Here is a 17,209-nt window from a genome sequence, read left to right as displayed (position 1 = left end):
TACATGTCCCTTTCATTGCTGAAGTATCCATAAAGCATGTTTTAAAATGAAATTATTGTTTTTTTCTCTCTCTTTGTATTCTTTTTCATTTTTTTCTTTGCTTTATTCCTTCTTCACATAATTTTCTTCCCTTTCTTCTCCATTTTCTTCTCTCTCCCTCTCATTGCTTCCCAGAGAGAGGGTCTTACATGGTGACCTTGTTCAGGAAAACCAGTCTTGTCTGAATTGGATTTACAGTGCCTTGTTCTTTAGGCAAAAGTTTAGAATAACCAGACGTGTCTCAATGTAAACATTTTCCCCAAAGCAAGATAACACTCCAACTTCTCTATTTATGGTCAATTTAAAAGTTAGCCCAGATAGTAATGCCACTATTTTATTTTTTTCTGGTGGAGATGAAACACAGGAAAGCATTTTATCTTGCAGTTGTTAAGGAACAAAGCTTTCACCCACCCACTGAATCCCGCCAAGTTTAACTGAATGAATCTCTGTTGAGAGGACATTTCTTGACCTGTAATAGGGTGGAATCGGTGGGGTCATAAACTATATGCAAATGAGATGAGATTTACAGAATTTTTCTGGGTTTTTAAAAAAGAGCCAGACACATGAAAAGCCTTATAAACTGAAGAACTAAGGTGGTACTTAAAAACAACCCCTAGAATCTCCTCTTTTCCTTTAAAGGCTGTGACTAAAGTTCAAAGAGGCCAGGTCCCCTCCCTCTCCCTCCTCCTTTCTGAATGCAGGACAGCTTGTCTGAATTTGAATAAAAACCTTTCAGGATGGGAATTTATTTCAGGAGAGGTTCAGGAAAAAAAAAATGTTTGACGAGTTTGAAGGTTTAGGAAAAAAATGTTTGAAGAGTTTGAAGGTTTAGGAAAAAACTTGTGTGAGTATGAGTGTGAGTGGGTATGAGCATGTCTGTGTGTGTACCTACGCCTATGTGTGTACCTACGCATATGTGTGTTTGCACACACGTGGGTATGAGGGTGTGTAAAATGTGTGTGCTTGCCTGTGAATGCATTTGTCTGTGTGTAGGTGTGGGTACGTGCACATGTGTGGGTGCCTGTGTGTAGTGTGTTGGGTGGTTGTGTGGATGGGGTGTGGGTGTGTGCCATGTGTGTGTCTGTGAGTGTGTGTGCCTCTGTGCTGCAGCGGGAGAGGCAGCTTGGGCTCAGCCAGTGGCAGAGCAGTTAGTAGAGAACTAATAGTGAGAAAGAGAGCTGGGGAGAGACTAGGAAGAGACGCCACCGACCTTTAACAAAAGCTCAGTTTTGTCCCTGCGGACCCAGCCGGCAGAAGGGACTGGAGAGCTGTGGCTCTCCGCCAGGGAGGTCGGGCTCCCTGCAAACAGTTGCAGGCATCCCTGATCATGCCCTTTTCCCTGGGAGTCCTGAGCTTGGCAATCGGGAAGTTTTCAAAGCTTCAGCAGCAACTGCAGCCTCGGAGAAGACCAGCAAAGACTGTGGAGTGTGTATGTGAACTTCAATTCTATATTTTCTTATGGGGTGGGTTAATGGATTTTTAGTACAAAGAGAGCTAAAACTCAGCTGACCTGAAAGACTGGAATTTCAGCTCTTCCCCTCCCTGGGCTGTTTTTCCTCCCCCTTCCTCTCAAAGCCCTTTAAATCAGAGATTACCGGGTCAGTGACTCTTATCCTGCCTGCCTGCGCCAAGGGTTTCTAGCTTTTGACTTGGCAAGGAAAACCACTACCTGTAAGTATCTGCTTTATGTATTTCCTCTCCTCTCGACTGTGAACGTTCTGCTAGAATGCTCCAGAGGTTATTTGTGTGGTAGCATTAACTCCAAGTAATGATACAAGAAGTAGATTAAGTCTGCTTGCAAAAGTTATCATATAAGCTCACAAGGTGGCAAATTGCAGTGTTAAAGAGCCCTATGTCCCCAATGGGAGGCTCTTTATTACATAAATTGAATTTATAACTCTCTTCTCAATCCATCCCCAATAGCATTTACCAGTGAAAAGACATTTTTACATTCTGAATTGTCCCCTTCCCCCATCCCCCAAATCAGAATATTTCTTTTCAGCTAAAGAAAATGGCAAAGAGAAAAAATGCAAAAATTAACAAAACAGATATATATCCTCATGGTATAAAGATACAAAAGTTTGGATGAGATGATTTTTGGATAGCTTTGCTTTAGTTTAGTTATATATATATATATATATATATATATATATATATATATATATATTTAAAGTATGGTTTCTTTTTTTATGGAGTTGAAAGCCAGTGTTGGAGAGGCAAAGAAATCATATTGTTCTGAAGTTTCTGACTGATTTTTAATCTCTTTCTTCTCTTTATGTGGATTTGGCCTAGAGACTTTTGTGCTGTAGTACATTATTTCTTTTAGTTGTCATCTGGATCCCAGAAATAATTTTCTAGGCATATAAGTTTTGTTTCTCTCTTCTCCAAAGGTTGTGTGCAGTCTTGTTGTGTGGTATGAATTACAAAGCTTAAAAAGAGCATTTCCGGGGGCTGGTTGGAGTTTATGGCCTGGGAATCTTGCTGGAGATATTAACCTCTTCAGGACTATTCTGCAGACCTGAGCAGGAGATCCAAATGCTTTATAGGTTTCTGCTCTGGAAAAGTGATGCCACCATATTCAGCACTGCTTAAAGCTTGAAGCTTAGCTTCTTAGTCCTCTGCTTTCCTTTGATAAAATTGCTTTCAGAAATAACACTAGGAAAATGTTAACTACTTTCCCTCTTTCTCTTCATCAGAGATCCTCAAAACCCAGTGTCCCTAAGAATCACTTGGGGTAAGGCAGGCACCTAGGCCACACCCCCAGAGGAGTTTAGACTTGGTGGGACGGGGTTGGGGGACTAGAGGTGTGGGGGGTGGGGGGGGGGCAGGAATTTCCCCAGGTGATCCTCATGCAGGCAAGATCACACTTGGATGAGTAGTGCTTTACATTGTCCTTGGCAAATTAAATTCTGGTCACGTCCTCAGTTAATGTTAAACCTCACACCTAAATGATAAGCATGAGTGTGAGCTGCTGTTGAACACAATTACGTGAAGCATGGTTTTGCATGCTTGACTGCCAAACCAGAACTTTTAACCAGCTCTCCTGCCATTACATTTCCCATGAGTAAGCAAAGCAGTCAGGGATAGGTGCCCCGATTCCTTGTGTTGGACTGTGTGGTCTGACCTGCTCTGCATGGCCAAACTATGTTTGTCTTGGAAACTTTAAGCCCAAGGGTATTCTTAGTTCTTTATCAACCTGCTGGGAATGTTCTGTTCTTGGGGACAGATTAGGCTGAGTGGGCTGAACTGAGTTGGATTATTTCTTGGGACCTGTTCAGTAGAAGTATAATTCCTAGAAATCTGTTTTGGTTGGACAAACCCACCAGGATTGGGAGAAATAGGAAATGATTCCTCCATCATGTTGAGGTCCTCATTAGACAGCATGTGAAAGGAAGATCTCAGCTTCCATCCCTGTCACCAGTGACAATGATTGACATAGTATATTTACAGTAAAAAGAAAATAGGATATGGTCATCAGTGCCCTTTTCTTTTTTTCCTCTCCTCATTCCAGATATTTGTAGGTACCTACTACATGCCAGGCTCTGGGCTGGTGCCAAGGATTCAGAAAATCAGTGTATATAATGTGGATAGACACTTGGTCTTCATGGTGTTTCATGTCTTAGCTGTTGCTAACCAATCTTATATGAGTCAACTATTCTTGCTAACCTTCACTTCTGCCATCAATAAAACAAAAGTGTTGAATAAAAAGCGCTTCCGGTATCTTTCTAACTCTGATATTCTGACATTGATGGATATGCCTCAGTCTTCTAAACATAGGTATAGAGGGATGAGAGCTTTTCAGTGTTTGCTTTGACCACAGGCCCAAAGATTTGGCTTACTGCTTTTCTTAAAATTTTCAAAAATACCATTTAAGTTTTCTTTCACGGAGAATCAAGACTGCTGATCTAGTGAGTTATAGACAAATGCTACCTTTTCAGAGCACGCAGTCATTCTCACAATGGAAGCCTGTAACTCTCTGGAAAGGCTGTTCCCTGGGCTGGGTTGCATGGGCCAGCAGCCTCTTATCTTGTCTGAATCTGGTGTTGCTCTGCCTTTGGAGAGCTGGGTGGTCTGAACAGGACTTGCTTGCTGGCTTCCGTACTTGCACAGCTTGCTCCCTGACCCTTTCATTCAAGTGGTTTGATAGCTTTTGTGCTGCTAGGTGAGAGACTCAAACAGAGACCTTTGAGGGGCTGGAGAAAAAAAACAAAACAAGTCCCTAATTAAATCTTACATTTTTCGTATACTGTAGTTTCTTTTACTGCAGTGAATGGGGCAACATTTCAAAGGGTTCTAAAACTTGCCCATCAAGATAAGAATATCAAAATATAGGCGTGACCTGTGTGTTTTTCTGACAAATGTAGCCTCCAGCTGTCTGAAGATATTGCGTTTGGATGAAAGTGGTCACTGGAAGACAGAGTGTAGAGATCTTGCAAAGTTAAGATATTTTTGACAAAATGTTCTTGGCCTCTTGTTGGTAAGTTTAATGGGGAGGGCAGAATAGGCTTTGGTTTCACTTTAGTGCATCGTCAAAGGCTGCTAAAATTGTTTGTCATTCTTTGCTCTCAACTTTGTTCTTGAACCCTTCATATCTGACTTCCTTAGAGATAGAAGCAGATCATGCTCCAGGACTTGCTGAGCTCCAGGTCCTTCCACTGACATGGCCCACCTCCCTGGGATCCTGTCTCCGCATCCTATCAAGTGTTACCAGCTGCTCAGTATTTACAGATACTCCTTGAATTCTTCTCTTACAATAAACCAGGACTTTATCTTATGAGGTTGCACTCAATACCACAGTCTTTTCTTTCCAAGGTCTAAATTTCTTGTTAGCATAATTTTTTTTCCATTTTGTAAATTATAAGCCAAAGTCATTGAGTGGTTATGATAATTTCAGAGGGGATCAGAATTCCCAGATGATTCATCCAAATGTTCAAATGTTGTTGAGTGTTTCCTATCAAATCCTGTTTATTGCCTAGATTTGATTTTATTTGTTTCCATAAAAGTGATTCTTCTTGAAAAAACAATGTAACATCCAAGAGTAATGCTTTAGTTCTGTTTTGTATAAATCTTCTCTTTTGCTATCATGTGGTAGGATGAAATATTTTGTCAGTAGGCATTAGTGGCTGTTGTGAAACCAAAAAGTAATGTTTGTAGAGAGCCCTTTTGAATATTAAATCCGAGTGGTATAGTAGAAAAAAAGAATGGCCTTTGAATAAATTTCAGTTGGGTTCCAATCCTAGGCTGTAATGTTCTTTGGTTTTATGATGTTGGCCAAGTTACTTACCAGTGTCCTTGGGAGTAAAATAAATGTGTTGATGCTTACCTTCCAGGTATTTAGAAGGGCTAAATGACATTTGGAAAGCACTCATCATGGTATATGACATGCAATTGGTTCTCACTAAATATTTCTTCTTTAGAAGAGGACTAACTGGTATGAAGGCTGGAAAGCACTGAATGCGTGACAAGCCACTCAGTTTATAGGTCAGAGGGGAAATGGGAAATCGAGCTTTCTTCCAGGCCTCAAAGACTGGGCAGGACAGATATCTGTCCACCACTTCCTCAGCCTTTACCTCTGGGCAGCAGCCTTGTTCTCCCTTGGTTCCTTCTTCCAGGTTAAGAATAAGCATGAAACAAATTCATGAGCTCAGAGATCACCAGAGGGATTCACAGGGAGAGAACAAAGGCAATGTGAAAACCATTCTGTCCTTTTCTACCAGACCCTTCAGAGTTAGAGACTTGTACAGCCGTTTCAGATACATATATAAGGAGAGGAATCATTTCGTTTCTCTTGGGGTTTTGCTCTACTGTAGCAGGCAGCCCAACCTCAAGGGGGAGTATTTGTTTCACATTTTGAAACTCTCCAGTTGCCCTGTGGTCAGCCTATGAGCTGTCACCAAATGGAAAGACACAGCCATTCAAACATGTGGTGTGAGTACTCTCTATCCCTGTCTTTCTTGCTCTTCTAACCAGTTTTTCTTTCAAGTCCAAAGTTTAAACTGGAATAAGTTAGTCTCTCAACTTATATCTATGGACCTCCTCTGCACCAAGTCCAGTGACCAAAACTGGAGATAATTTGAGTGAGCAGAACAATCATGGTTGTTATCTTCAAAAAGCTTGCAGGCTAAGGTCAAGGGCAGACATGTTTTCAATGACTGCAAATAAACAGATGCCTGTAGGTGCGCATTGTGTGGTAAGGGTATTGCAGGATTCTACACAAGCAGTTAACCTAGTTTGGGAGGTTGATACCTGGAGGAGGGGTAGAATTTAGCCAAATGTAGTGGTAGGCAGGAGAGGGGAAAGGGCATTCTTAGCAGAGGGGACAGCATGAACAAACCATGGAAAGGCCTGGAATGGGGAGTGCCACAAGTTTAGGAAAGAAACGAAAACCTGAGTGACTAGCTTGTCAGTGGCAAGGAGGAGGAGTTGTGTGAGGAGAAGCTGGAGAGATGGCAGGGGACAACTACACAGGGAAATCCAGTCTCACAGTTAAAGGGACCCCAGAAAGTACCTAACCTACACTCGCTCCCTGAGAGAAAGAACCTTTCTGATGTCTGTACCTCAGCCCTTGCTGTTATTGGATGGCTTTGAAGGAAAGTTCTTTCTAAGAGGAACCCATCCTCCTCGTTCTGTGTATGGGAACCGCAGAATAAAGTCATTCCTCTGGCAGGTATTTGAAGACAACTTTTTTTCATAAATTATTGCTCAAGTAAATCTTCTCTGTCCCATACATATGCAGTTGATGTTTTGGAATGTAAATTTATATGTTTGTGTTTGTTGAAAGTGAGCTTGGTGGCTTCAGTTCATCATTCCAGCCTCCATTATCTAAGATATACATCTTGACTATGTCCTCAGTGATAACAGTTAACCTTTCTGGATTTTTGCTGTCTGTGAATTGGATAAGCTAATCTCTTTATCTTTGTTTAGGAATTTGGAAAATTGTTGGACCAGAGGGTGCCAAGAGTGGTGCTATGGGCACCATCCAAGATGTTTCTCACAGCAATGTCCAAGTGTAAATGAGGAGAACTCAGCAGTGTTAGTGTGAGCTGATCTTGATCTGACAAGAGTGCTAAATGCACAGTTCAACTATAGTCACTGATTTCATTTGTCGATAGTGTGTTGAGTGCATATCACACACAGCAGAGAGTTCTGTCCTCCTGCTTTGAAAAACATAGTCACACAATTGTGTAGGATGTGATACATGCCCCATGATGGGTTTAAGTAAAGTGTGACTTTTCTGCAATAGCAGGAAGAAAATCTTTCCAAATGGAATGATGAGGTCTTAGGACATCTTGAAGGAGGCAGTTCACAAGGCACTGTGGGAAGGATTTTAATAAGAATGGAAGCAAAGACATTCCAGGTAGGGCAGACATGAGGAAGGGCATACAGGTGAGAATGTCCAGCAAGACCCAGTGATGTGTAACTGAGGTTGCAGGAGGGGGAGGCCTGTGGTCTGAGGATACAGGAACCTAAAGGTGCTGGCCAGAGATCATGGAAGCAGCCATGTAGTGGGAAGCCAGGTGAGGTCAGACTTTAAAGAGTAGTGTATTTTCAATGATACTATATGACCAAGAGAGAACAAAGCAGGATGGAGAGAAAAGGAAGAGAAGATAAAGGAGAAAGAGCATTTGTCAGGTAGAAAGCGAAACGGGAAGTGTATTGAGTCACAGGAACGGAAGTGTATTGAGTCACAGAAGCAATTATGCAGACAGTGTGGGTGGAGGGCATTGTTGGGCACTATAGAGATCGGAATGGACTGTTTAGAGATCGGAATGGACTGATCATCAGAAAGAACTGTTCAGAGAAAAGTTCAGTTTGCTGTCTCCATTAGGCAGTCACAGGCAGCCTTTGAGACAGCTATTTTGTGGGCTGGTAGTAATTTCCTTTTAGGAAATACAAGGCTGGTGAAGGAGTGGGTAGAGATACATTTATTTGGCTGTGCCAGTTCTTAGTTATGGCATGTGGGACCTTCAGGCTTGGTTGCGGCACACAGGCTCTTTCAGTTGCAGCATGTGGACCCTAGTTCCTTGACCAGGGATTGAACCTCGGCCGCCTGCATTGGGAGTGCAGAGTCTTAGCCACTGGACCACTGTGGAAGTCCTGAGACAATGTTTCAAGGAGATAGTATTGTTGGTCACGATGAGGTATATAATGGGAAAGGGGCAAAGTAAATTCTTGGTGACTATTATAGCAATAGTCATAATAACAATAGTGGTAGTAAAAAACACATTTATTGAACACCCACTCTGTGCTCAGGTGTGCCCACTGTAATGACCTCATTTTATTACCTCCTTATAGACTCTTTCTCTAAGTACAGTCACATTCTGAGGTCCTGGGCATTAGGATTTCAGTATATGAATTTTGGGTGAATGAAATTCAGCCCATAACATCATACCACCATATCCAGGTGTCCTCCTTGCAGTAGTTAGCTGATCTTCCAAATTCTTTAGATATTACTGCAGCCAAAGAAAATAGAATAAAACCTGTAGTCTCATAAACCCACATTTAAAATCAGTTTATAATGCACTCTGTATTTCGAGTTTGGCTTCAGGATGAGGTGACCGGGAAAATTCCTCATGCAGGACTACCTTTGCATTTTCAAAAATCCCAGATGGCAGCCATTTTGCCTTTTCTTATTTGGCCATAAAGCCCACATGGTACTGATCTGTTAGTGTTAGGAATGAGCAGTCTGCCCTGTGTACCATTTCGTATTACAGAGGCTATGTCAACTTCAGTCATTGATTGTTGCTGAATCGCTTTATTGGGAACTACTGGTCTTTATTTACTTCTCATGAAGTGAAATTCCCTGGTCTGTGGCTTTATAAGTTGGTTTGATGCTAGGCCCTTATGGTGCATGTACATCACACGCTATGGGATACAGTGGTAGAGTGACTCTGGAGGTCCTCAAGTATCCCTTCCTGCACCAGTTTGCCTACATTAAGAATGCCAGTTGATGGTAACTGTGAGCTAGCTGATGGAGACATGGGCAGAGACCATATGGCACTGCATAGCAGCCTAGCTGTCAAGGACAGCTCCATGCTTGCAGGTGCCACATCTGAATTGCTAGCTCTGTGGCCAGAGAATTCTGAAATGAGGACTTTAAAACCTAAAACTTGAGACTTCAGCTTTTCAAGATTAAGACTTTTCAGAATTTTTAAGACTTAGACTCCAGACTTTAACATAATAACATGGTAAGGAGCACATGTACCTTTGACGTGCATGCTCAGTCATGTCCAACCCCATCAGGCTCCTCTGTCCGTGGGATTCTCCAGGCAAGGATACTGGAGTGTGTTGCCATTTCCTCTTCCAGGGGATCTTCCTGTCCCAGAGATTGAACCTACATCTCCTACATTGGCAGGCCAGTTCTTTACCACTGAGCCCCCAGGGAAGCACCTTTGATGTGAGGGTGGTTGAATTTCTCTATTCATTAAAAACAGCAACAGACTATCTTTACAGCAATCTTGTGAAATCAGTATAATGAATCTGCACTGTATGGATGATGAGAGCAAGGTTGAGAAAGTTTAAGTAACCTATTTATATCACAGACTGGGGTTCTTTCTAGACACTAGAGTATTGAAAAAGTGAACAGTTTAGTCAAAATGTTTATCCTTATTTCAAAGGCTTAATGGAGGTCTGACTACAAAGAGATGTGTGAACTGAAGAGTATGACGCAAATGTCACGCGATTTTATCTGTCTTTCTCTTTATATAAAAAAGCGGATCTACTTAAAAAAAGGAATCGACTCCCTTTTCCCTCAAAACGTAGATCTTTGTTTTTTGTTATTGAGTCAAACAGGCCAAGTGGAAGGCTGGAGAAAGTGGAATGGGTTCCACTGGACAAGATCAAGAAGTTTCATGACCATGTGAAGGGGATGGGAGTTTGGGAAGAATGGATACGTGTATATGGATGACTGAGTCCCTGTACTGTCCACTTGAAACTATCATAACATTGTTAATCGACCGTACTCCAACAAAATAAAAAGTTTAATTTAAAAAAAGCAAGAAAGAGTGTTCTTAGGGGTGAGATAATGGCTCTTGTTTTATTGAAGAATTGACTAAAAATAATTGGTATGTTAGGAACACAACGGGGAATTAGACTTTGGAGTGATGTGAGAGGTTTTTAGTTTATAGACCAGAATGTTTGAGTGTTTCTGCTTTGCTTCATATGATTAAGCAGGTAGCCTCCAATTCCTTCTAATCTAATCAGTAATGGCTTTGCCAGTGATGATTTGGGGAAGATCTATTACTTCTTGCCTAAACTCAAATGTTCTTTTCTATCACATCTTAAAACACCACACTATGAAAAAACAAACAAAAAAAAAAGCAAGGAAAAATATTAGCCTTGTGAGCAATAAAATTTATTGCTACAATATCTGTATTTAACTTTGTCTTTAAAGAATCACAGCAAGAGATACATTAGAATGCAAAGAAAACTAGTTGTAGCACAAAATCTTACTAGTTAAATTTTAATTTCTTTCATTTTTGACTTTGTTTACTTTCTAACAATTTTGCTAATTCAGGAAGTCACTGCCTTGCGTCTGTACACCTTACACATATGACTGGCTTCCTAGTAATGACCCTCCCAGCCAGGCTGTCAGGAATAGTACCTTCCTTTCCTCTCTGGGATATCTTATCTCCCTCTCCTCTTCTCCATCCCTCCCCAGTCACCTCCAGACTGGGCCATGCTTTCCAGTTCTTCCTGTTGCTGGCTTTGGAGGTGGCTCCCCAGCCCTAGTCTTACTACTTCACTCTACTGAGGTGGTTTTCAGACAAATCAAAGAACCTAGCTTCAGTCTGGGCACAAAGGTTCCTTAGACCTCTTCTTATAGAAGAAGGAAAGAAAAAAGTGCAGTTGTTTCCAGCAGCAATTCTCAATCCTGGTTGCTCATTAAAGAAGTTTTGAGTTCAGGTGCCTGGACTCCACCAAGATAAATTAAATCTTAAACTCTGGGAGAGGTGCTTGAATGATGAGGAAGGCAAGTCAGCGATGGGCCTCACTAGTTTAGGGGTGATGCCAGAGGCAGCTCTTTCACTTGGTGTTTTCCATTGTCAACACTAAGGCAGACCACCTTAATCCTTCACAAGGATTGCTGCTTCCTTCTGGGCCAGTGGAGTGGGGCTAAAACCAGGAGGGTGAAGTCTCCCCTGCAGCCAGTTCTTATCCTCAGGTCCTGAGAGACCTGGACTCAGCCGCCACATTGCATACCTCTAGGGGACGCCATTCACTTTGGGGGAGCTGTGAAAACAGCACCTTTGGCATCCTTGGGGCACAGTTAAAACACAGACGTTGCCTTGGAATTTGGTACACTGAACTGAGTGAAACTAAGGGAAGGACTCCCAACGCCTCTGCTCAACACTTTAAACATTAATTGGGTTTCCCACAAAAATCTCTTCCACCATGATGAGTTTATGCAGTGCTGAGTGCCATCACATTTCAAATTGCACGTCCCAGTTAGTCTGGACACCCATGCCTATGATAAATGTGTTCTTGTGTGTGCACGCGTGCTAAGTCGCTTCAGTCATCTCTGACTCTCTGTGACCCTATTTACTGTAGCCTGCCAGGCTCTTCTGTCCCTGGGATTCTCCAGGCAAGAATATTGGAGTGGGTTGCCATTTTACTTCTAGACAAATTATTTGAAAACCAACTTTTAAAAAATAGCTTATTTGTGTCTTGGAGACTCTAAGGAAGTATTTTAGCCAAGGGTATTTTTGTGCTGTGTGTTTTTCTCCTTTAAAATACTTCTCTAACTTATTGGTGTTTGGTATTGTTTTATACTGCTGTTCTTATATTTTGCGTAGCTTTATTCTCCACCACAGATTTGTTCAACAGTAAGTCATCTAATCAGACTTTCAGATACTTCATTTGCAGCCTGTGATGTTTATGGAGATTTCATTTTTGAACCAGTACTTGTAGCATTTTTAGTCTTGCTGGCTGAGCGCATCTTCTCGCTTTCCATAGCCCACCCCAAGTTCTGCCAAAGGAAGCAGATCAAGGTTTGCTTTTGTTCATGCAGTTAAGAATCTTAAAGCGATTAAGCTCAGTGGGCCACAGAGGTATCAGGGACTCCTGCATGTGCAGAACTAACACTGGCGCTGGGTTGTGTGTTCACATGTGGAGTCTCAGTGTGGGAGACTGTCTTAGGAACCAGAGAGACTTGATGGTATCTGAGTGGCCCTTGAGAAGCTGGGGACACACAGATCCTCAGAAAGGACAGAGCTAGGCTGCCTGGAGAAAATCACACTCATTTCCAGGCTTCAGAAGAGGAGCAAGTGAGAAGTCGCTGTGGTTTCTCTTGTTTCCTTTTGGCTGCTGATGGCTTTACACAGCTCTATGTAAAATTTCCTACCTCTGTCTGAATGTTACTGGAGGGTCAGTTCAGTTCAGTTCAGTTCAGTCGCTCAGTCGTGTCTGACTCTTTGCGACCCCATGAATCGCAGCACGCCAGGCCTCCCTGTCCATCACCAATTCTCGGAGTTCACTCAGACTCGCGTCCATCGAGTCAGTGATGCCATCCAACCATCTCATCTTCTGTCATCCCCTTCTTCTCCTGCCCCCAATCCCTCCCAGCCTCAAAGTCTTTTCCAATGAGTCAACTCTTTGCATGAGGTGGCCAAAGTACTGGAGCTTCAGCTTCAGCATCATTCCCTCCAAAGAAATCCCAGGGCTGATCTCCTTCAGAATGGACTGGTTGGATCTCCTTGCAGTCCAAGGGACTCTCAAGAGTCTTCTCCAACACCACAGTTCAAAAGCATCAATTCTTTGGTGCTCAGCCTTCTTCACAGTCCAACTCTCACGTCCATACGTGACCACAGGAAAAACCATAGCCTTGACTATGACTATTGACTGGAGGGTCAGTTCAACCTAAATTATGGAGTATGTCCAAGGATGGCTCAACTAATAACTTTTAGAAAATTAATAAACTTTAGTTTTTGAGCAGATTTAGGTTTATAGGAAGATTGAACAGAAAGTGCTGAGAGTTCTCACATTCCCTCCCTCCAGTTTCCCGTGATTAACATCTTGGTTTAGTCTGATATGTTTGCTACAACTGATGAGCCAGTAACGATTATCTAAAGCCCATAGTTTATATTAGGGTTCAGTATTAGTGTTGTCCCTTCTGTGTGTTTTGACAAATGTTTAGTGACATGCATCCACTATTACAGTGGTAACGTTTTCAGTGTGTTTTAGAAAAAAAAAAAACAAAACAAACAAAAAAAACTTTTCTTTGATTGGCCTGCGGTAGAAAGGGGAAGTGAGGAAACTGGCTTTGGTTGAGCCTTGTGTGTGTCCTGGTGACCTCAGTTGAGCCATGATATATTTATATATAATAGTACATTTAACTATTTAGCAACCCTGAAATGTATCAGTTATTGCATAGTTGAGGAAACAGAGCCCAAGGAAGAGTGAGAACCTTGTTTAGGGAAATGATGGAACAAGGAGAGGTATACCAGTCTGGTAGAGTTGATTCAGAGTCTGTGCTGATCACCGTTATATTTCCTTTCACTTCAGCTCCAATCCTGCATCAGAGAATTAAGTCCTGTATCCTTCTTCTGTTTTTCAGTACTGATAAATCAGAAAGTTGTTTACAAAGTTATTTGTAAAAAACCAAGTATTTGTTAAAAAAAATAAAGTGAACTGTTAAGTTTAAGTATCACAATAGTTTACTGCATCTCAGTATGTAATACTGTGGTTTACTTACCACACTCTGCTTATGTTAATGAATAAAGCATGCCTGAGCAATTTCTTTCAAGCTTTGGCTCTTAGGCCTCTATTTCCTCACGTTGACCTTGGGTGCTAGAGCGAACAGCTTGAATCTGGGCTCTCCAGCTTGTCTGCTGGGGTTGAATTCCATCTCCATGGTTTATTAGCATTTGCCTTGAACAAAATCTGTTTTCTTAGAATCCTTGGAATAGAATCTATTCCATAACTTGTTGTGAAGATTAAATGAGTTAAAACAGTACCAGAGGCAAAGTAAATACATAACACATGATGCTGCTGTTGGGGAAGATGATGACATGTACAATTTGGAGGAGAAGCTCCTTCCAGTTCTATGATTCTATAAATAGGTATAGTCAGGTATAGTGAATGTGTTTTCCATTCTAAGTTATTCAATTAAAACAAGCTATTGTGAAAATTTGTATGATACAACCCTCTGACTAAAAGCAAAATGAAAATAAATTATGGCCATTTCCTAATGTTCAGGGAAATACCTCTGATAACTTAAGAAACTTTAATAGTCATTAAGAACAAAACTATAAATTGAGGCCCAAAGTCTTTTCCCTCTGTGATCAGTTTTCTCTACCTTTCTTTGAAGGTAGTTTTAGTAGAAAGTCTTTGTAAAGAAAGGTTGAACGTCTGGTTTCCAGAGTGCCCTGGAATTTGGATTTCTGATGCAGATTCATTAAGTGTGGATTTATCAAGTGTGACCAGAAATTTTGTAGATACCATGTGACCATCCTATATTTCAATCATTTTAATTCTGTGACTAATGCCTTTTGAATGATTTTTCAAAGAACCTGGATTTTTAAATTAAAAATGGTTTTCTATAAGTTTGCAAACTTTGGACTTAATGATTTCTTTCTGCAGGGATTCTTAGTGCCTTTAATAAGCTCATAATATACTGTAAATCTCTAAAAGGAGTTTTTGGCATTCTGTGCTTCATGTATATTTGGATATAGAAGACTTTTGTGGAAAACTTTTTAACATCTTCAACATGTACATTTAAAAAAACACAACTTGCAAACTCTGGCCTTTTTCAGTGAGACAGACACTGAAGTGTTGAAAAATTTAAGAAAGGAAACCATCTAATGAGTTTGTGTGATAGTCAAAGATCCATATTTGCAGTCCTGTGCTTGATGGTACAGCCCAAGGGGTCTTTCTCTCCATAGTTCTCTGAGTCTGTGCTTCCTTTGACTGAAGCTGAATCTGGCCTCTGTACCCCAACATCAAATTAAATCTCAGAGGTAGACTTTTGGATGAAGTAGAAAAGAATAGCTTAATGCTTTGCCAGACAAAGGGGCCACAGTGGGCTAATGCCCTCAAAACTAAGTGTCCCAACATGGAGTAGGCAGTAAGAAGTTTTATAGTAATGATTCAAAGAGAGTGTGACAGCTCAGGGCATTCCTCTCATTGGTTAGTAGTGAGGTAGTGGGAGTCAGCATCCTCAACCTTCTGGGTCCAACCAATCTTGGGTCTAAGTGCTTGTGGGCAGTTTATGGTTAACTTCTCCCACCTGGTGAGAGTTTCAGTACCTGCAAAACAGCTCAAAGATATTGTCATGTATGGCCCTTGAAGGGGAAACAGGACGCTGCCCCAAAGCTGTACTATTATTTCTTAACTGTTCTTCCCCTGTCTCCGCATCCTCTCCCTTCCCTAATTCGCAACTATTTGAACCTGCCAGTGGAAACTCAGGGAAGGTCGTGGTGGCTGAATGAAGCCTATTTCCTGTAATCAAGAAATGAGGGACAAAGAAAGAGGTCCTGCTCAGTTTCATGATCTAGAGTCAGTTCAGTTAAGTCGCTCAGTCGTGTCCAACTCTTTGTGATCCCATGGACTGTGGCATGCCAGGCCTCCCCATCCATCACCCAGTCCTGGAGCTTACTCACACTCATGTCCATTGAGTCGGTGATGTCATCCAGCCATCTCATCCTCTGTCATTTTCTTCTCCTCCTGCCTTCAGTCTTTCCCAGCATGAGGGTCTTTTCCAGTGAGTCAGTTCTTCACATCAGGTGGCCAAAGTATTGGAGTTTCAGCTTTAACATCAGTACTTCCAATGAATATTCAGGGCTGATTTCCCTTAGGATTGACTGGTTTGATCTCCTTTCAGTCCAAGGAACTCTCAAGAGTCTTCTCCAACACCACAGTTCAAAAGCATCAATTCTTTGGCGCTCTGCTTTCTTTATAGTCCAGCTCTCATCCATACATGACTCCCGGGAAAACCATAGCCTTGACTAGATGGACCTTTGTTGGCAAAGTAATGTCTCTGCATGTTAATATGCAGGTTGGTCATAGGTCTTCTTCCAAGGAGCAAGTGTCTTCGAATTTCATGGCTGCAATCCCCATCTGCAGTGATTTTGGAGTCCCCCAAAATAAAGTCTGTCACTGTTTCCACTGTTTCCCCATCTATTTGGCATGAACTTAGTTTTCTGAATGTTGAGCTTTAAGCCAAGTTCTTCACTCTCCTCTTTCACTTTCATCAAGAGGATTTTTAGTTCTTCTTTACTTTCTGCCATCAGTGTGGTGTCATCTGCATATCTGAGGTTATTGATATTTCTCCCGGCAATCTTGATTCCAGCTTGTGCTTTCTCCAGCCCAGCATTCTCATGATGTACTCTGCATATAAGTTAAATAAGCAGGGTGACAATATACAGTCTTGACATACTCCTTTTCCTATTTGAAACCAGTCTGTTGTTTCATGTGCAGTTCTAACTGAAAGGAATATTGCTGGACTAAGCACCTGTGATTTAAATGAGCTCCATGGGTTAGGAGACCTTGCATGGGTCTGGATGTCAGGAGACCTTAGGTTCCAATGCAGGCTCATTTCCAGATTATGGATAATCTTGGTGTTAAAGGATGATTAAAGATGATAATTTAGGTGATACACACAAACTTAACACTTCATGGAGTGAATAGTCTCCTTTCAGAGAACTGCAAAATGGGCAAAAGTCGAGAAGCTTTTATAAGGTAATGAATGAAAACAAAACAAATAGAAAACATCTGATTAGCTGGGGCTGGGTTGACAAAGTCAACCTTCTTTAGGGTAAGAAGGCCCAGAATTGGTGTTTAGGGATTGGATGACTAGATACACTGTTTCTGGTCAAGCAGAACATTTACAGGGGCATTAGGTTTGGTTGGCTGACATGGCATGCTGGGGGGGAGTGGCTCCATCTTGGGCCTTAACAGTTATTTCAACATTGGGGAAAGTCACTTAACTGCCATAGGGCTTCCTTTCTTCTGTAAAATAGATGGGCTTCTACATGAGAAAATCCAGTGTTCATGGACATAGAAAAAAAATAAGCCAAATCTCAAGTAAATAAAGGAATGCAAGTTAAAATAGTGACAAACTTCAACATTTCACTTGGAAAGTGAGGAACAGTTAAAGGGGATGATATTGCATATCAGCAGAAGCAAGGTTGGTAAGGAGGTAGGTTAGTGCCATCTTTCCATATAGCATCAT

The 17,209-nt window shown here is 41.6% G+C and overlaps 1 protein-coding gene across 7 annotated transcripts in view; it reads left to right on the top strand.

Annotated features, from left to right (window-relative positions):
- Positions 1 to 1,140: 1,140 nt before the first annotated feature.
- The window catches only part of FREM1 (FRAS1 related extracellular matrix 1), a 179,727-nt gene continuing 163,658 nt past the window's right edge, over positions 1,141 to 17,209 (top strand). For all 7 annotated transcript variants that reach the window (XR_011254372.1, XR_011254374.1, XR_011254373.1 and 4 more), the window contains exon 1: positions 1,141 to 1,468. The gene's annotated coding sequence lies outside the window, so the exon portion shown is untranslated. The remainder of the gene's footprint in view (positions 1,469 to 17,209) is intronic.

This window comes from Ovis canadensis, chromosome 2, assembly GCF_042477335.2.
Source record: "Ovis canadensis isolate MfBH-ARS-UI-01 breed Bighorn chromosome 2, ARS-UI_OviCan_v2, whole genome shotgun sequence".
Taxonomy (NCBI): domain Eukaryota; kingdom Metazoa; phylum Chordata; class Mammalia; order Artiodactyla; family Bovidae; genus Ovis; species Ovis canadensis.
This window is presented reverse-complemented; position numbering and strand designations above follow the sequence as displayed.